The sequence below is a fragment of the Chinchilla lanigera genome, unplaced genomic scaffold (assembly GCF_000276665.1).
Source record: "Chinchilla lanigera isolate Chin_1 unplaced genomic scaffold, ChiLan1.0 scaffold00022, whole genome shotgun sequence".
Lineage (NCBI taxonomy): Eukaryota > Metazoa > Chordata > Mammalia > Rodentia > Chinchillidae > Chinchilla > Chinchilla lanigera.
Window position 1 is genome coordinate 23,575,482 of NW_004955423.1, and position 16,715 is coordinate 23,592,196.

Genomic DNA, 16,715 nt, shown 5'->3' on the forward strand with positions numbered 1-16,715 from the left:
GCGGGGCCCGTCCGAGCGCGGGGCGGCCTCCTTTCCTCTCCACTTCGCGCCTCCGCCAAGCGAGGGTGGGGACCGCGGCCGCCACCGACCTCCGCGACCCTCGCCGTCCTCCGCGGTGTCCCGCCCGCTGTCGCGCGCTCGGCTTGGGCTCCCCGACTTCGGGCGGGCACCCGGAGCTCGCGGGCTTGGGCTGGCGCGCGGCGGGAGAACTTCTGCGAGGACGCGGGCCTGTGCGCCGCCCTGGGCGGGTGTCGGGGTTGCGCACAAACGAGTGGCCGCCGCGGGAGTGGGCAGCGCGGTGCCCGCGCCCGTCCAGGGCTGCCCCCAGTGGAAGCCGCCGAGGACCGCGAGCTCTGGCCGGGCAGACCCCAGGGCTGCTCCCTCCCGCCCGGCTCCGGTCTCCCGCCATCCCGGGACATTGTGCATGTTTCCTGGGGTCTCCAGCCCGTGTGGGGGCTCAGGATCCCTCGCTGGGGACCGGGAGGCCGCCCCCGGAGACGGGAGTGACCCCTGCTAGTGCCAAACAAGACAGCCGCTTGGACTAGGGAGCTGGCTTGGCTTTTCCTTTTAAACCGAAGTGTGTCTGTGCGCGAGGCCTTCCTCCCAACAGCGGAGGGGTTTAAAGCCAGCGGCACGGGAGACCTCAAGGCTAAGAGGACTTGCACCTCACAGGTCCAGGCCAGGTGCCCGGCTCTGGAAGTGCTGGTTTTCAGCCCCCAAACTGCTGCACAGTTGGGTGATCCTAGAGCCCCGCACCGTGCCGCCTGGCGCTTAGATTTGCGTAGAGATACCTAAAAATGGGGATCGGGTTTCCCAAGACTGCAGCAATTAGTACAAGCGCTTTCTGTGTGGAAGCCTCCCACCTTACCTGAAAAACGAGCTCTAGGACAAGTCTGTGCTGTCACGGCGGTGCCGCGGGTTCTGAGTGGAAAAACCTGAGCCAGCTTGGCTAACACCAAGTGAGTTTGTTTGTGTGTCGCACGTCCCCAGCAGCAGCAGTAGGGAAGCAGATCAGGTGCGGAGTTACGTCCTTTACCTGGTTGGACTTGCATGCAGGGGGTGTGCTTCTGGGTTTTGGTTTTCCTTTCCACCCCAGCCTCTCCTGGAAAGGTACGTTATATAAGTTTTTCCCAGCCCCAGCCTGGAAAGAGAAGCCCATGAACAGTGGTTTGGGTTGTGCACTTTGGTGTCCCACTTCAAAAGTAGTGTTAGTTACGTAGTCTCTTTCAGTCTGATTTGTAAGACAGGGTGCCACTGGTCTCTATCTCCAGCGCTTTAATGAAGGCGTGTTACGTTGTCTTCGGAGAACCCTTTGACTGGATCTCACCCCCCGTAAGTGTGCACAGTTACTAGACATTTTATTTCTCTGCCCCACCTGCAGACTGCTGGATAATTTATAAAATGGCAGCTTGAACATTCAGGAAATGGAGAGGGCAGTTTAAAATTTTAGAAAAGTACCGGATTTATGATTTATGTACGAGTGTGAACGTGTGTGTGAATGTGTGGAGAATTCCACCACCGCATACGAGCAACGACCACCGGTAATTATTGCTTTTGGTGCTGACGTTACAGTTGCGGGGTGCTGGCCAGGCGGTCTGAAATATGTCACTATCTTTTCAATTTAAAAGAGAAATTGCACTCCAAGTAGTTGTGTTTATTGGCCTTGGCTTGGAGAGGGAACCAAGCCCTGAAGTATGTGTCTTTCACCAAGTCTGATTTTAATTAAAGTATGACCCGTGTGCCCCAGGGGGATCCGGTCATTCGCTTGGCATCTGCGGATGTCCGAGGCCGGCAGATAAGCCCTGCGGAGTGCTGGGACCCAGCGTGAGGCTCTGCTTTATTTTTAAACTGCAGTGAGAGTGGGCGCTCAGTTCATTCGGGGAGATCTGCTCATCACGCCATTGACTCATTGCTAAAATTTGCAAAATTTTTTTAAAAAAATGCTTCCATCTTTAACACAAACCCTTCCAAGTGACTGTGCTGTCTCTCTCTCTTTTTATTTCTTTTTTTTGTTGTTAATGTGCACCAGGCGTGCAGAATTGGACTCATCAGAATCCTAGCTTATGCCACACATGCCTTCTGATTTTTACTAATTGTTCCACGGGGACCCAGAGCCGGCGGTGCGTGGTGACTTAGAACAACGGCAGAGGGTTTGGTGTTCTTATGAATGGCTTCATGCCTGTGACACGGGGCTCTGAGGCAGGGAGGGCTTAGTTGAAGAAATCGTTGTTGGTCTTTACTTCCCAGCGTGGAGCGTCCTGCACAGGGAAGCTCCGGGCACACCGTTCTGGGCCTGCAGACAGGGGCCGGATGGCTTCGTCCGCTGTACCCGCTCCAGGGGCCGTGAGGAGTAAGAGGGTTCATGCAGGTGGGGCATTTCGAACCGGGCTCCTGAACACGGCCCGCGTCCATGCCCAACAAACGTTACCATTAACTCACTTCTCTAAACCTTCTGCCTCAGGCCTGGCGCTATTTTTATAACATGAAAACAGCTATGTGAAATTTTAACATTTCCCCCAAATCTGAAAAGGCTCCGTCACTTAAAAAGCCCTGCCAAATACGCTTGCAAGGAGAGCACAGTAATTAGGCAACGTCACCGTGTCTTTGAAATGTGAAAGGGATTGCGATATTAATACATTCAACAAATGAATTCTCTTAGGTCTCAATTACATTTTCCTTTCTTATTAGAAACTTAAAAAAAAATGAGTAACACACGAAGCCTGTTACAGATTAAATGGGAAGGCAGTGTGCAAGTTATAGTGCATTATTACAATTATAATTAGCTTAAAAATTTTTAATGCATTTCAGAGTCCAGAAGGAAATGTAGACAAATGGGTGATGGAATTAATGTGGCCCCGCTCCTCCCTTTTACCCCAGTGAGCGTGACACGCAATAGTGAACAGTGCATCTGTGTAACAGTTCCTCAGAACCAGTGCTCGCTGACTGACTTCGCGTAGAAGGGTTTTGTTGTTTGGGGGAGGACACCCACGATCCCGGCCTTGAAAGGCCTCGAGTTCAGTGCCAGCACCTTGGCAGTGTGCACTACCAGTCAAGTTTCTAGGTTTATTTATCTCCATAAGAGGAGTTTGAAAAACCCGCCACAGGCCAAGTCCTCCAGCCTTGCCGTCCTGGCAGCCTCCCCTTATCCGAGCCGTGAGCTGCGTCTGTCCAGGGCCCTCCGCGCCCTGGGTGATGTGCGGTCCCTCCTCAGCCAGTTCAGCGTGCGGCCCCACTGGTCCTCACGCAGGGCCTGAACCTCGCCAGCTGGGCAGGAAGAGAATCCACCGAGCCTTTCTGCATCCACTCCTCCTGCATCCGTGCTTACCTGGAGTGAACCAAAGGCCCGGTCTCCTAGGGACCTGTGAAGCCGGCATCCCCTCGCTGGACCCCCGGGGAGGCCTGGCCAGTGCAGACCCGCAAGTGGCCTGCTGGATGTTGTCCTAGCACCGGCTGGTCCCACAGGGCCGGAGCAGGGAGCTGGGAGCCGAGTTGAGGGCGGCAGGGTTGGGCTGAAGCCGACTTCCAGCCAGTGCCTCCATTTCCTGCCAAGCCTCTCGAGAATCACTCCTAGTGTCGAGTAAATGTTTGGTTTATTATGTCGTTTTATTGGGTATCATAAACGTGCTTAGCTGTGAGCGCCTGGTTGCCATCCTGAAACAAGAAAGGCTTTTGTCTTCCTCTGATGGCTCAGCATCTCGTCCGCTTGCTGTAGGTGAAGCCCAGGGTTGCACACGTTGGGATTTTCCCTGTCCGAGGGGCGAGGAGCTGCTACAGGGACTTTTCCTAGGTCTCCAGGAGTTGGTCAGTAGCCAGGAACCTGCTTCGCTTTTCAGGTTCGTTGGTTGCTAAGGGGTGGTATATCCTGGGTGCTTTCTTGTAGAACAGGCTCCGTCACCCCACACCCAGGTCCTCGTGCTGGACCCAGGGTCCCCGCTGCCTGGCCGAGCTGACTTGCGCCATCGCGGCCCTGCAGGATTCCGTAATCGTCTTAATCACCTCCGTCCCCAGCAGCCCAGGGGCACCCTAATTTCCCAACACATCAGGCTTTCACTGAGCTGCAGAGGCCGCTGGCCACAGTTCCCGCACTCCTCACACTCGGCCCTCAGCTCCTGCTGGGGTACTTTGCTTAGAGACCTCAGATTTGGTCTCTTCTGAGGGGAGAAATCACTGCAGAGGAGAGAAGCAGCAGGCTTCTCCTCCCATGAAGACCCCAACTGAAACCCTGTAAGTCGAGAGAGAGCTAAGTCTGGGACGGGAAGGAACTGCCACAGCCTCTTGCTGAGGCTCCCTGTGGAGGGCGAGGCGTGCACGGTCAGCCTGAGTCTCAGCCCGATTGGGAAGGGGTCAAAACCAGCGGACCAGGTCCGGATCGAAGTCAGTCCTCTCACAGGCTGAGGCAGAGTCTGCCGCCCGCCCCAGGACTTCTGCGGTGTGTGCGGTAGAGGTCAGCTGTGGACGCAGAATGGCTGCAGTGTGAGCGCCTCCCCGGCTGCCTTCAGCAGGGGTGTAGATTTCTCATCCTAAAGGGGGGAAACGGAGGAGGCGCTGGGGACTCAGATCTGCTTGGAGGAAAAAAAGGTGCTGGGTTAGGCCCCTGCGTGCCGGTGTGCAGGGTCACCTCCTTCTGCAGTCAAGTCTGAGAAGCGAGGCCCGCTGGGGGGCCCTTTGTCCCCGATGTAAAAGCACAGTGTCTCCGAGCAGCCACAGTAGCGTCCAGGCGCCCCAAGCTGCAGAGCCTGGAGTTTAGTAAACATCTCGGAGAGAAGCCTAGGACAGCTGTGCAGCGTGTGTCGGCAAGGGGTGAGATTCATTCTTCTTAATCACCAAAGTGAAGCCACCCGTCATCCCAGCACTTGGGAGGCTGAGGCAGGAGGATCCCTGGGAGTTAGAGGCCAGCCCGAACTGCATAGTGACACCCTGTCTCAAAAACAAAAAAACGAAACGAAAAATGCGATACAGATCCTGTTGCTAGGAAACAGCCCATGGTACCCATGCCCGTGCACGGGCATCTTTCTCTTCACTTCCCTGTCCTTGGGGTAGGGAAGGGCAGCTCTGGGGGTGCCGTTAACACCGCTGACTGCTGGTCGCACAGGGGCGCACTCAGTACGGCCTGGAGCATGCGCAGTACCCCCAGCGCTAACGCAATCCATCGGGCGCAGAGAAGGGAGCAGTAGGACCCCGGGGTGCAGAGGGACGGCGGGACTTGCTGGCCAGTGTGGGGCCCTCTGAGGGGCAGGATGCGGGCGACAGTGGCTGCAGGTCCCTTGCAGTGACATCGGGAGAGTGAGGCGCTGGAGGATGCGTTCATCGGTGCCCCTGGTGCCCTCCCTGCTCCGGTGGTCTGACCGTGTGGTGCTCGGGGTGAAGGCGGTGGCCGTGACCTCGCTCCTCTGCCGTTGCTTCTTCACGGAGGCCAGAGCCTTCCAGTGAGGCTGGCTCGGCGCGGCCTTGTCCGCTAACCTGATTCCCTCCCGGGGTTGGGGTTCCGATTCAGGAATCGCTGGTGAACTCACTCTGGGGCGCACACTGAAGAATCCAGAGCAAACGGAGGTCCTGGCGCCCTGCCCGGCCAGCTCGGCCAGCTCGGGTCCATTCGCTTTCCCTTCCCTTCCTCCCCGCCGTGATAAACATCGGCTGGAGCCGCCCACGCGCGACAGGGCAGAAGTTACCCTGCCCACGCTGGGGCGGCGCCTGACCTCTGGACTGGGCTTCTCCAGGTGCAGGGGGAACGCACCGCCGGACCCAGGCCGCTGCTCTGTTCTCCCGTGTCCCTGGGAGAGCCGGGCAAAACAACCCGACAGCCTCTTCATTGAAAAAGCACAGAGAGGGCAGTTGTCTGCTCCCTGAGGAATCTCGCAACCTTGTATCAAAGGGAAAACCCACACAAACTTTCACAATGTCTGTGAGCAGCAGTTTGTACATCCAACCAAGGAAGTGGATTTTGCACAATTCTCCATTCTTTCATGAAAGATGGTGCTCTATCTGTACTGTTCTGTACCTGCTTTAAAGTAGCTGGAGCTCTGCGGCCACATAGAGAGAGGAAATGTCATAGAAAAATATTGAGGTGAATGAACGTTTAGGTTTTTTTTTACTTTGTTACAGTAGAAGCCATGCCACCAGGAATCCCCCTCAAAATCCTCTCACTTTGCACACACTCGTCCCATCGTCCCGGCCACGTCCTGCAGCAGCTCCACTGTCCTCTCTCCTGAGGGTCTCAGCTGCGCTGTCCCAGCTGCCTCGATGTCCTGAATCGATTCTAAATGTTCCCCTTTCCCGGTCATTCTGACTTTGGGGAGGAGCCGGAAGTCACACGGTGCCAGATCTAGTGACAAAGGTGGAGGAGGACGCAGCGTCTGTTTTTACGAGCTGCCTTTCTGCTGGACGGAGCTGGGCAGCGGCAGCTACTGAATTTTTATCACAGCTCGCAAAAACACTTCGGAAAGAAGACCCCAGAACTGCTTCAGAAAGGGGCAAGAATAGTGGGATGAGCGTGTGCAGGGTGAAAGGGAGGATTTGGAGAATTGTGGCACTGTGCCTTTAAGCATAATGCATTTTTATTTTTATTTTTTCATTTTTTGTCTTATTGAGACAGGGTCTCACTATGCAGTTTAGGCTGGTCTCAAACTCATTCTGTAGCCTAGGCTGACTTCCAACTCAAAGATCCTCCCGCCTCAGCCTCCTGAGTGCTGGGATTACAGGCGTGGCCGCACACATCCAGCGTAATGCATTTTTAAAATGTAAACATCCCCCCCTGCACTGGCCACACCGGTGTCCTGCTCTGTGCCTCTCTAGACTAGCAGGATGTCCTGCAGCCCTGCCTGTGGGCACAGAGCGCTCTTTCTCTCCTTGAGGGACGAGAGTGAGCCCTGCCCGGCCACCCCTGGGCCTTGGGGCTCATCCCACTTTTATCTTGTGCTCTTCTGCACCGTGCTGGGAGGAGTCGAGGCTGAAGCACATCTGCCTGTGCGCGGGCTTCTGGCACGGATCCCGGAAGTGGGGCTGCAGAGTCCCGGCCCCATGACCCCCTCCCCCAAGGCTGAGTCACAGCACTGCCGCAGCAGCCCCTAGCAAGAGTGCCATTGTCTCCTTTCGATTTCACTAATCTGGTCACCGAGGAATGAAAATGCAGGGTAGCTTAAATTTTCCAAATGTGAGCAAAGAGGAGGTTGGGCCATTGGTGTATCTTTTCCTTTTTCTCACTGTGTAGCTCAGGCCAGCCGGGAACTCACAGGGATCCTCCTGCCTCAGCCTCTTGAGTGCTGGGATGCCAGGCGTGCTCCACCACACCCAACCCTGCACGCCTCTTGAATACATCTCTGCGCACTTGAGAACACCGTGGCTGCTCTGGGCCTGAGTGCAGCTGGGTCTGCTGGACTGCCAGTGCAAAATCAAGACAAGTGGAAAGTGAGGTTTTCTGCCAGTTGGTAATGTCTGGATTATAAATAGTTTTCTGCTAATGGTATTATTAAACTGGGGCCTCTCCAAAACATGATCTCCTAGTCTAGGACTTCTCCCTCCTGAACCAAAACAAGAGGGAGGTAGGCTGAGAATGTCCCGCTGCAGGGACATTCCTGCAGGTAGTTTGGAGAATTCCAGAGTTTTCCACTCGCCCGTATCTCTGCAGAGCGCAGAGCGATAAGTGCAGAGCTGTTCGTGTTTACTTCCTGCTTCGGGCTCCTGGATTTCACCCCCGGAGAGCAGGCTGCTGGGTTTCCAAGGTCAGAGAGGAGACAGACCAAACTGCAAGTCCAGCCTAAGAAGCCAGGCGGGCTCTGCACTCTGAGGAAGGAGAAGGTCTGGACTTGCATTTTTCTTTATTTTGTTTTGTTTTGTTTTGTTTAGGGTTTTTTGTTTGTTTTGGTCTGTTTTGTTTTGAGCCAGGGTCTTATAGGTAGTTCAGGCCATCTTTGAACTCACTAGGTAGCCCAAGCTGGCCTCAAACACACAGTGATCCTCCTGCCTCAGCCTCCTGAGTACTCAGATGTTAGGCGTGTGCCACCACGCCTGGCTTTTTTGAGGCGCTCTATGGGCAGCTCTTGGGATGTCATTTTAATATAAGGTTCACCTTCACCTTTTTAAGACTGAATTGCATTAAGGGGGAAAATTATGATTTGGTGGAAAGATGGTGGGTTTTGGATTGTGGAAACTCTTAAGAGGCAGCAGTGTATCAAATTGGCCTATGTCTTCATGAGAAATAAATAAATAAATAAATAAATAAATAAAAGCAGCGCAAGAACAGCTTCCCTCTCAGCATCCCACATGCAGGGGTGGCCTTGCCTCCTCTGCACCTGGCGTCCACAGCCTGACCCTGCATGGGTGGGCCTTGCTTTGGTGGAGTTCGGCTCCCAGCTCTCTGGGGCCGGGCTCTCCTGGCCGCACCCCGCTGTGTGAAGGCCCGCCGTGGCACCGCCCGCAGAGGGACGGTCTTGCTGTCCCACTCTCAGGCTCACAGGGACACCCAGCACCGTGGTCTAGCGCCTCTGGGTGCCCAGCTTATGGTGGGTGAGTGAATACTAGTACTCCTAGCTGGGCTCGGGGTCCCTGTGTGGGGGCCTGGTGGCGGACACCCCCCTGTTGTGTCACATGAGTGTCAGCCGTTCCTTGGCTTTGGCAGCAGGCACTGACCCCGGGGACTGACGGCAAAGGGCAGTTTAGAGCTCGAGTTTGCAGGCTGAGTCACCTGGGAAGTCACCTGCCCCGTGAGATCCTCGTCCGCTCACAGGACGGACAACAATAGCCCTGCATTCCAGCCATCTAACGCGTCCAACCCGACACACACCGCTGCGGCAGAAACGACAGGCCAGAGAGTGAATCAGCTTCCCGTGACGCCGTCACAGATCACAGACCCAGCAGCTCAGCACGACCCAGCGCCAGGGGAGGGGCACACACCTGTGATCCCCGCCCTGGGGAGGCCGAGGCAGGAGGATCCCTGAGAGTTTGAGGCCAGTCTGGGCTCCCTAGGGGGGCCCTATTTCAAAACTAGAAAGTGTTTAAAACAGAAGACATTTGTGAAGCACCAAAGGTTTACTAAGTGCGTGACCACCTGTTCCTGCCCTACGGGCCACCGCGCTGAGGCCACCCGTGGAAAGGTGAAGAGCCCTGTCCGGGGGCCACGGCTGCAGCCCCTGGGCGTCTGCGACCTCTTGGTTGCTGTGTGTATGTGGGGCAGTGGCCCCTCCCGCCCCTCCCCCAGGTTGCCCTCGGGCACCTTGGAGCACATAACCACTGACCAGGCCCCTGCACGCAGCCCCAGGAGGCGCCCAACGAGAAGCTCTTCCTTTCCCTGCCCCAGACATGCCCACGCCCGCCCTTGTCTGGGTTCCACTGCAAGCTGTTTTCCCTCCTGCTGACGAACCCCCTGGGCAGTGCCACCTGCTGGGTTTCTGTCTTCCCTCTACGGCTGCCATGTTCAACTCGGGGCCTGTCTTTATTTTTCCTCCTTTTAAAAATGTTATAATAAAAAACTTACTTTAAAAGTATCTAGGCGTGATGGCGCGTGCCCATAAGCCCAGCATTCAGGAGGCTGAGACAGGAGGATCTCCGTGAGTTCCAGGCCTACCTGGGCTGCACAGTTGAAGGCTAGCTTAGATGACATCACAAGACCCTGTCTCAAAAAACAAAACAAAACAGAAAAAAGAAGTAAAGTTTTGTTTCTTATATACATTGGCTACAGTTTCACCCAATTTGGCCCAAGACAATTCTGCTTAACTGGGGAAAAAAAAGCAATAAAAAGATGGGCCTCAGCGTGGACACAGCTAGGCGGTGTTGTCCCTGGAGCCCACTGGGATTTTGTCAACGTTACATGGCCAGTGACGGGCAGAGTCTGCAAATTGACGTTGAATTAGAGTAGCCCGCCTCTGAGAGCTCTGTGCTTGTCAGGAAGCTGTCGGTGGAGTCTGGTCACACGTTAACGTGGCCTTATTGGTGGGGAAACTGAGGCGCTACGTGGCTGGCGTGTTTCTGCCCAGGATTCTGGACTTAGCAGGTTGCAGAGTGAGGAGCGGAGCCGCAGGCCCTGAGTTCTGCTCTCTGCTGCCCGGCCGGGCTCAGAGCCTCAGGCCACGACCAGCTGTCCCTGGATGGCCGCGTGGGCGGGGTAGGCCGGGCGCACCCTGCTCCCCACCCCCGTCTGCCCCTGCTGCTCACAGGTGTGTACGTCGGGGGACGCCCCGTGAGTCACTGCGGGGCAGGGGCAGCGCCTCAGTGCCTCACGCTGCGGGCTGGGTGATCTTTTTTAACCTGGCAGGGCCAAGGGGCACATGCACACGAGGACTCCGACCGGCTGCTGGTGACAGAGGTTGGATTCCTGACTACGTGATCGCTCCCTCTCTCCTGCTCCTCCTCCGCCTCCCTTTCCTTCTCTTCCTCCTCCTGCTCCTCCGCCCGTTCCTCTTCTCTTCTTCTCCTCCTCCTCCTTCTTCTGCTCTTCTGCTGCTTTTTTAGTAAAAGAAAAGCGAAGTGTGCTCGGCGGAAGTGGGGCGGCCACTGCATGCTCACCGAAGGGGGAGGGCTCGTCCGCTCCATCCCGGGCGGGAGCAGCCCCTGAGCCCTTCCTCTCAGCGAGGGTGGACACCAGCACTCTGCCTCTCGTAGTGCCCTCGGGGTGACCACCGCCTGTCCAGGATGGCACAGGTTCGGGTCCCAGGTGGGTCACCCGGGCTGCGTTTCCTGAGCTTTGGGGCCACGGCCACCTTCTCCTGTGGAGCTTGGTGGCAGGCTGCCGTTTTGGGGATGCACAGAGCACCTTGAATTTTGACAGGAAGTGCGCTCATTGTGAGTCCTGCAGGGTGTTTTATTCTTACTGGGGTTCTATTCGCTGGACCGGGAAGTGGGTCCCCGGGAGACACCCACACTCAGGACAGCGTGTGGCTCAGCTTCGATACACACAGATAGGTCTGTTTGCACGAAAGGTCTTGTCTGGACTGGATTTGGGGTCCCTGTATCTTTCCCTGTGCCCCTGGGAGAGCCAGCAGCCTCTGGAGGCTGGATGGCCGCAAACCCAGTACAAACAATAAACAAACTCGAGAGGGCACTTCAGTTGTCTGAGTAACTTGTTACCACATGGATTAGCGGAGGGAAAAGGCACTTCCTGTGCGTGCCTGCTCGTGACCAGGTGTCACAACCCGCCAAAGGCCGCATCATTCTTTCTTTTTTTAATTTTCTGAGACAAGGTCTTGCTGTGTATCCCACGCTGGCCTTGGACTAGTGGCAATCTTCCTGCCTCAGCCTCCCAAGTGCTGGGATGACAGGTGTGCACCTGGCTTAATTTGTTTTGTTTACAGAGGGGCAGACCACAGTTCAGAGAAGCTCATGAATTTGCCGGAGGCTGCACAGCTCAGGGAGCAGAGCCAGAATTCACACCTGTGCCCGCCTGATGACACTCTCTGCCCTCCGCAGACTGAGTAAACACGCAGAACTTAGTGTCGCTTGTGCAGCACCTTGGAAAGACTTGCTTTCCGTGATTGACCGCGGACGTTGTCCCAGTCCGCACAGAAAGCACAAAAGCCCAGAGCGCACGGCCCTTCAGTCACCCTCTTCCCCTGCTGCTGGTGTGACTGTGACTCGGCCGTGGCCCTCCTCGCACTTCGTGTCCCCGCGGAAACAGGTGACCTCCTGGGTCAGCAGCGCCTGCCCTTGTTGTTTTGGTGGACGGAGGCTGAATTAACTTATTTGGAGGAGCAGATAGAGATACTGGGCGGGGAGAATCCTAAAGCTGCCACAGCCCAGCCTTCTGCATATTTTTCAGGGTGAATGATTCTGTTCTGCCGGGCATGCACACTGGTCATCCCAGCACTAGGAGGCCGAGACAGGAGGATGGCTGCAAGTTGAGGCCAGCCCGGGCTGCAGAGCTGCTCGGAGAGATTCTTAGGTTAAAGCCCTGAGTAAAGAGAAGCTCGCTGTTTAATTTGGGTCTGGGGGGACATTTCACAGCAAAGACTGAGGTCCAGGCACATGCACTGTTCTCTGTCCAGTCCGATGCAAGTCCTGGGGAGGTGGGTCGGGGTCGCTGTCTGCCCTCTGGAGTGTCGGGGACTCACTTCTGGGGTGCACGGCAGAGAGGGGCCGTCGTCGGGACGGACCTGACACCTTCCTTGGACAGCGAGGGCAGAGACCTGCCTGCTCCGTGGCAGTTCCGACCACCCCGTCATGGTCGCTGTTGTCAAGGACCTGCTGCAGCTCTGTGTCAGCTCTGTGGCCGTGGGCACCCTGTCCTGGGTGGGACCCCCCGGCAGGACCCCGAGCATAGGTTTCGGGTGTCACCTGGGCTGAGGGCTTCGCCTGAGCTCGTTAAACCTGCGTCGGTGAAAGTGCATGGCCCCTGTGGCTGGCGGCTGCCCCTGGACACCGCTCTCTGGAGACTCGGGGAGGAGGACAGGGCTGTCCTTGTCCTTGTCCTGAACAGCAGCTGGAGCCAAACCAGGGCAGTCCCCTGGGCCACCAGCAGCTTTGCCGCTCGCAGTGCAGAGGAGGTGGCTTCTGCGTAAGGGGAGGGCCCAGGCAGCTCCTCCCGGGGGCCTCCTCCACCTCAGGAGTCCACCCGGCTCTCCGGGCCACCACGCAACCTTCAGCGGGGTCAGAGTTGGCCTGTGCCTCGGTTTCCTCACCAGTCAGTTGAAGCTGATACCTGCTCCTCCTATCTGTCGGAGATGCTCGGAGGGACTCACACTGGGGAACCGGGAGGGGACCCCCTAGGAACTTTCTCTAAAAGAAATAGTCTTTGGTATGTGGAAACATTCTGGCTTGGAGAATAGTGGTGGGTGGCTTTGTTTTCTCAAAGATGCAGCATTGGGTGACCTTACCACGCCCGGGTCTTGCTAGAACAGAGAGGGTTGTAGCTCACAGCCCCCGTGAAGTAGGAGCCGGAGGACAAAGTGCTGGCAACGGGTGACGGATTGGCCCGAGAGTGCCAGTGGGCCGGGCAGTGGTGTGGAGCTGGGCTCCCTGTCGCTGGACAGCTGGTTCATCCAAAAACCGGAGCCAGGACCCCCTGGAGGACTGGGTGCTGCAGTTCTAGGGCTTTTCTTCTCCTCCCTTTTTTTTTTTTAAGAAAAGAGACCATCAGCCTTTTACTGAACTAAGCACCGCCCTTCATCTCAGGACATGCTACAACTTCACATTGGAGCTCCCTTCTCTAGAAGTAGTGGAAGGGCAAACTGTGAGCTAACACACAACTTCCAACAAAAGTAAAGATGGCCCGACTCCCTGGGAAATGCAAGCCTACCCCGTGAGTCCATCAGTTCTCCATGGGCCCAGGAACAAAACACAATTCAAAACAGAACGAACCAGTCAAGTTCATAGTTATTCTCATTGTAAAAATGTTTACAACGACATCTAACTTTCCAACCAGAGTTATTTTGTGACCATGATCATGCTAGATTGTACTCTGATTTATAAAAAAAAATTTTTTTGGTTAGACAAGCACATAATTATCAGTCTCCAACACAGCAGATACCAGTCTTTTAAGAAAAATAAAAAACAAGTAGCCCTTAATTATTTTAGCTCTGCGTAGCATGTGTCATAGAAAAATTAACGTTCTCTTTCCAAATACATCAGTGTTTTCATGTGGGTGTGGTGCGCTCCCGTGCTGCTGTTAGGGTCCAGAAGCACGAAGGAGAAGTTAACACGAAAGTGTACATTTTCGCTGAGCGTAGTGGTGCACACCTGTAATCCCAGCACTTAGGAGGCTGAGGCAAGAGGGTCGCCACAAGTTTGAGGCCAGCCTAGGCTACATAGTGAGTTCAAGGCCAATCTGAACTACATAGCAAGGCACTGTCAAAAAATAAATAAAATAAAATAAACAAAACCCAGAAAGTGTAATGTTTCAAAAAACTGACCATTTCCTGGAGTCTGGAATGAAGTCTCCTGCTGAGCTCTCGGCTGCTGGGAGGGCATCTTCCACCTGTGTGAGGGACACCGGGCACCGGGAGAGCACAGGGGGGACCCCTCGCACTGGCTCCTTGGTCGCACGCAACCTCTGCTCGCGGCTCTGAGCCTTTTTCCTGGGCAGGGCCTTTCAGCTGGCAGGCGCAGCCCTCCATGGGCCTCCGAACCCAACCCCTGGCACGATTTCCTTCCTACGGTGGGGCGAAGCTTGCTGTGGGTCATAGTGAGCTGTCCTCTTCTTGCACATGTCCTCTCCGTATGCGTGTGAGGCAGCCTCCCTGGGCCAGGGGTGCAGTGCTCGGGAGCCTGGGTGTGAGCCAGCGGGCAGGGACATCGCCCAGGTGGAGTGACTGCACCTCGGCTTGCCGGTGACTGAGTAAACGGTGTGGGGTCTCCCGCATCTTTCCCTTCAGCAGGGCCACCGAAAGCCGCAGCATCTACATCTGGTACCAGGACACTGTCCACCCCCCAGAGGTCCCTCAGGAGGGCACGGGGACAGTGCTGGGATCCCAGGGGCACACAGGGGCACTCTCTTCCCAGTGCAGCCAAATTACTGTGCTTTCCATATCGGTCTCCAGAAAAGCCCTTGGGAAGAGAGGATTGTGCCTCACAAGGCAAAGGATGTTGGAAGCCGCTGCTCTACGGCGGCGTCCCCCCGGGTCCTGGGTCACCAGGCCTCCCTGAACTGGAAGGGGCAGGGTCTCAGGCTGGAAATGCGCTCTTCCGGCCACTTCCCAGGACTCTTGGGACCTGGGAACCCAGCCAGGCTCTGGAGGCGGAGGGGACGCTGACTACCTGGGGTACAGCAGGTGCTGCCTGGGGTTGGAAACGCACTGCCTGACCTCACTTTGCAGGTCACAAAACTGGAATTTGAAGGGGGTCCGTGTAGGGCCAGGCCCAGCCCACCGCCGGGCACTGATGGCCTCTGGGTTATGGAGTGGCAGTGTCCGCCCACAGCAGTTTGCAAACCAGGTATCAAGCGAGCATTGCCCCAGTCCCGCGTCCCACACACGGACGCCTTGCTTTCTCGTGGATGAACCTCGCATCCTGGGGTAGTGTCAGGTCCCGTATGTTCCTCTCTCCACCCTGCCCACCCCCGGCCACGGCAGAGGCCCAGCGCCCTTGCTACCGTGGGTGAACCTGCACTCTTCCCACCCGTGGCCCAGAGTTCACGCCCGCCTGGTGTCCTGCAGCTCAGAGATCTTGAAAAATGTGTAGGAAGACAGTCACCACTGTCATAGTCTACACGATAGCGGCACTGCCCTGACGCGCTCCGGGCGCAGCTGTGAGCCCACCGCCCCTCCCCCAGCCGCTGACGTTCCACCGTCTCCGTCTGCCGTCCCTCCTGAGTGTCCCGTAGTTGGAATCATCACTGCCGGCCTTTTTTGAAGAGTTTCTTTTACTTAGTAACCTGTGTTCATCCCTCCCGAAGGACGTCTTGTCCGCCTTCAGCGTCGCTGATTATCAGAAAGCTGCTGTAGATATCCACGTGCAGATTTTATGTACACATGGGATTTCACTTTGACCACCAAAAAGCATGATTCTTGGATCATATGTGAGAGTCTTCTAATTTTGTAAAAAACTACAAACTAGTACCGGGATTGAAAGTGACCAAGATATGTTTAAAAACCTGCTGTGGTGGTGCATGCCTGTCATCCATCCCAGCACACAGGAGGCTGAGGCAGGAGGATTGCCATGAGTTCAAGGCCAGCCTGAACTACATAGTGAGACCCTGTTCCAAAAACAAACAAAAAAAGATACATTCAATGCATGGAGCAGCTTCTGGAAATGAACCTCACCGTTCTGTATTACTAACTTGCTCTAATAAAAGCCTAACAGACAGACTGTGAAAACTCTTCTGGGGTAACTGTGTGTGCACACCTCTGCCGGCAGCACATGAGTGCCCTGTGGATCAGCCCTCCCCCGCCCCATGGTGGCCGACGTCCTGGGTTGTGGCTGTCCCAGCAGGCGTACAGTGGAGCTCACTGTAGTCATCCGCAATCCCCCAGTGACGTACGAAAGTGACTTTCTCCAGTGTTTATCTGCCATCCCTATGTCGTCTTTTCATGTCTTTTTCCCATTTTAAAATAAGGTTGAATGTTTTCTCTTTTTTTGGTACCAGGAATCGCACTCAGGACCTCACACTTGCCAGGCAGGCCCTGAGCTATATCCCCGAGGTTGAACATCTTCTCATTGTCCCCAGAGTTGCTTACTAGAGGTGACAGTCACTTAGCGGAAGGCTCCTTTGCAGGTCTTTCATTCTGTGGACATCGTTTTGGGCAGAGGGGAAGCTTTTAATTTTAACGAAATACAGCTTGCCATTCTCTTTCTTGGACTCATGCCTTTGGGCATTCTAAAAACAAGCCATCGCCATACCCAGATTCGTCTACATCCCCTACGTTACCATCTAGGGAACTCAGCCGTTTAAGTCTTACATTTAGGCCTGGGATCAACTTTGAGTTAGTTCTTCGAGACAGACTCTTTTTTTTAATACTGATGTTCAGTTCCAGCATCTTTTCTTCCAAAGACCCTCTTTGTGCGGCTTTGCTTCATTGTCACAGATAGACGATGACTGAGGTGGCTGTAGTGGCACTGCCCGTTCTGTGCTTCCGCCTGTCCGTTCTTTTGCTGTCCCAAACCGTCTTGAAGTGTCTGTCTTCCAAATGTGCTCTGCGGGCGGGGCTTGGTTGTGCTGGGTCTCATGCGTCTCCATATGAGTTTCAGAACCCGCTGGCTGGTGTCTAGAAGACAGTTTGCTGGGATCTTGATGGATTTCAGTGAATCTCTAGACCAAGTTGGAAGGCACTCCTGCTGGGACCATCCTGAACTGT

General features: G+C 55.4%; 1 protein-coding gene and 1 long non-coding RNA gene across 8 annotated transcripts in view; one reads left to right on the plus strand and one right to left on the minus strand.

Moving 5' to 3' along the window:
• The window catches only part of LOC102014146, a 69,483-nt gene extending 68,532 nt beyond the window's left edge, over window positions 1-951 (minus strand). For all 7 annotated transcript variants that reach the window (XR_260988.2, XR_001234114.1, XR_001234113.1 and 4 more), the window contains exon 1: window positions 869-951. This is a non-coding gene — a long non-coding RNA (uncharacterized LOC102014146). The remainder of the gene's footprint in view (window positions 1-868) is intronic.
• Window positions 952-1,033: 82 nt separating this feature from the next.
• Gng12 (guanine nucleotide binding protein (G protein), gamma 12) overlaps window positions 1,034-16,715 on the plus strand; it is a 68,086-nt gene continuing 52,404 nt past the window's right edge. The window contains exon 1 of the mRNA XM_005385273.2: window positions 1,034-1,110. The gene's annotated coding sequence lies outside the window, so the exon portion shown is untranslated. The remainder of the gene's footprint in view (window positions 1,111-16,715) is intronic.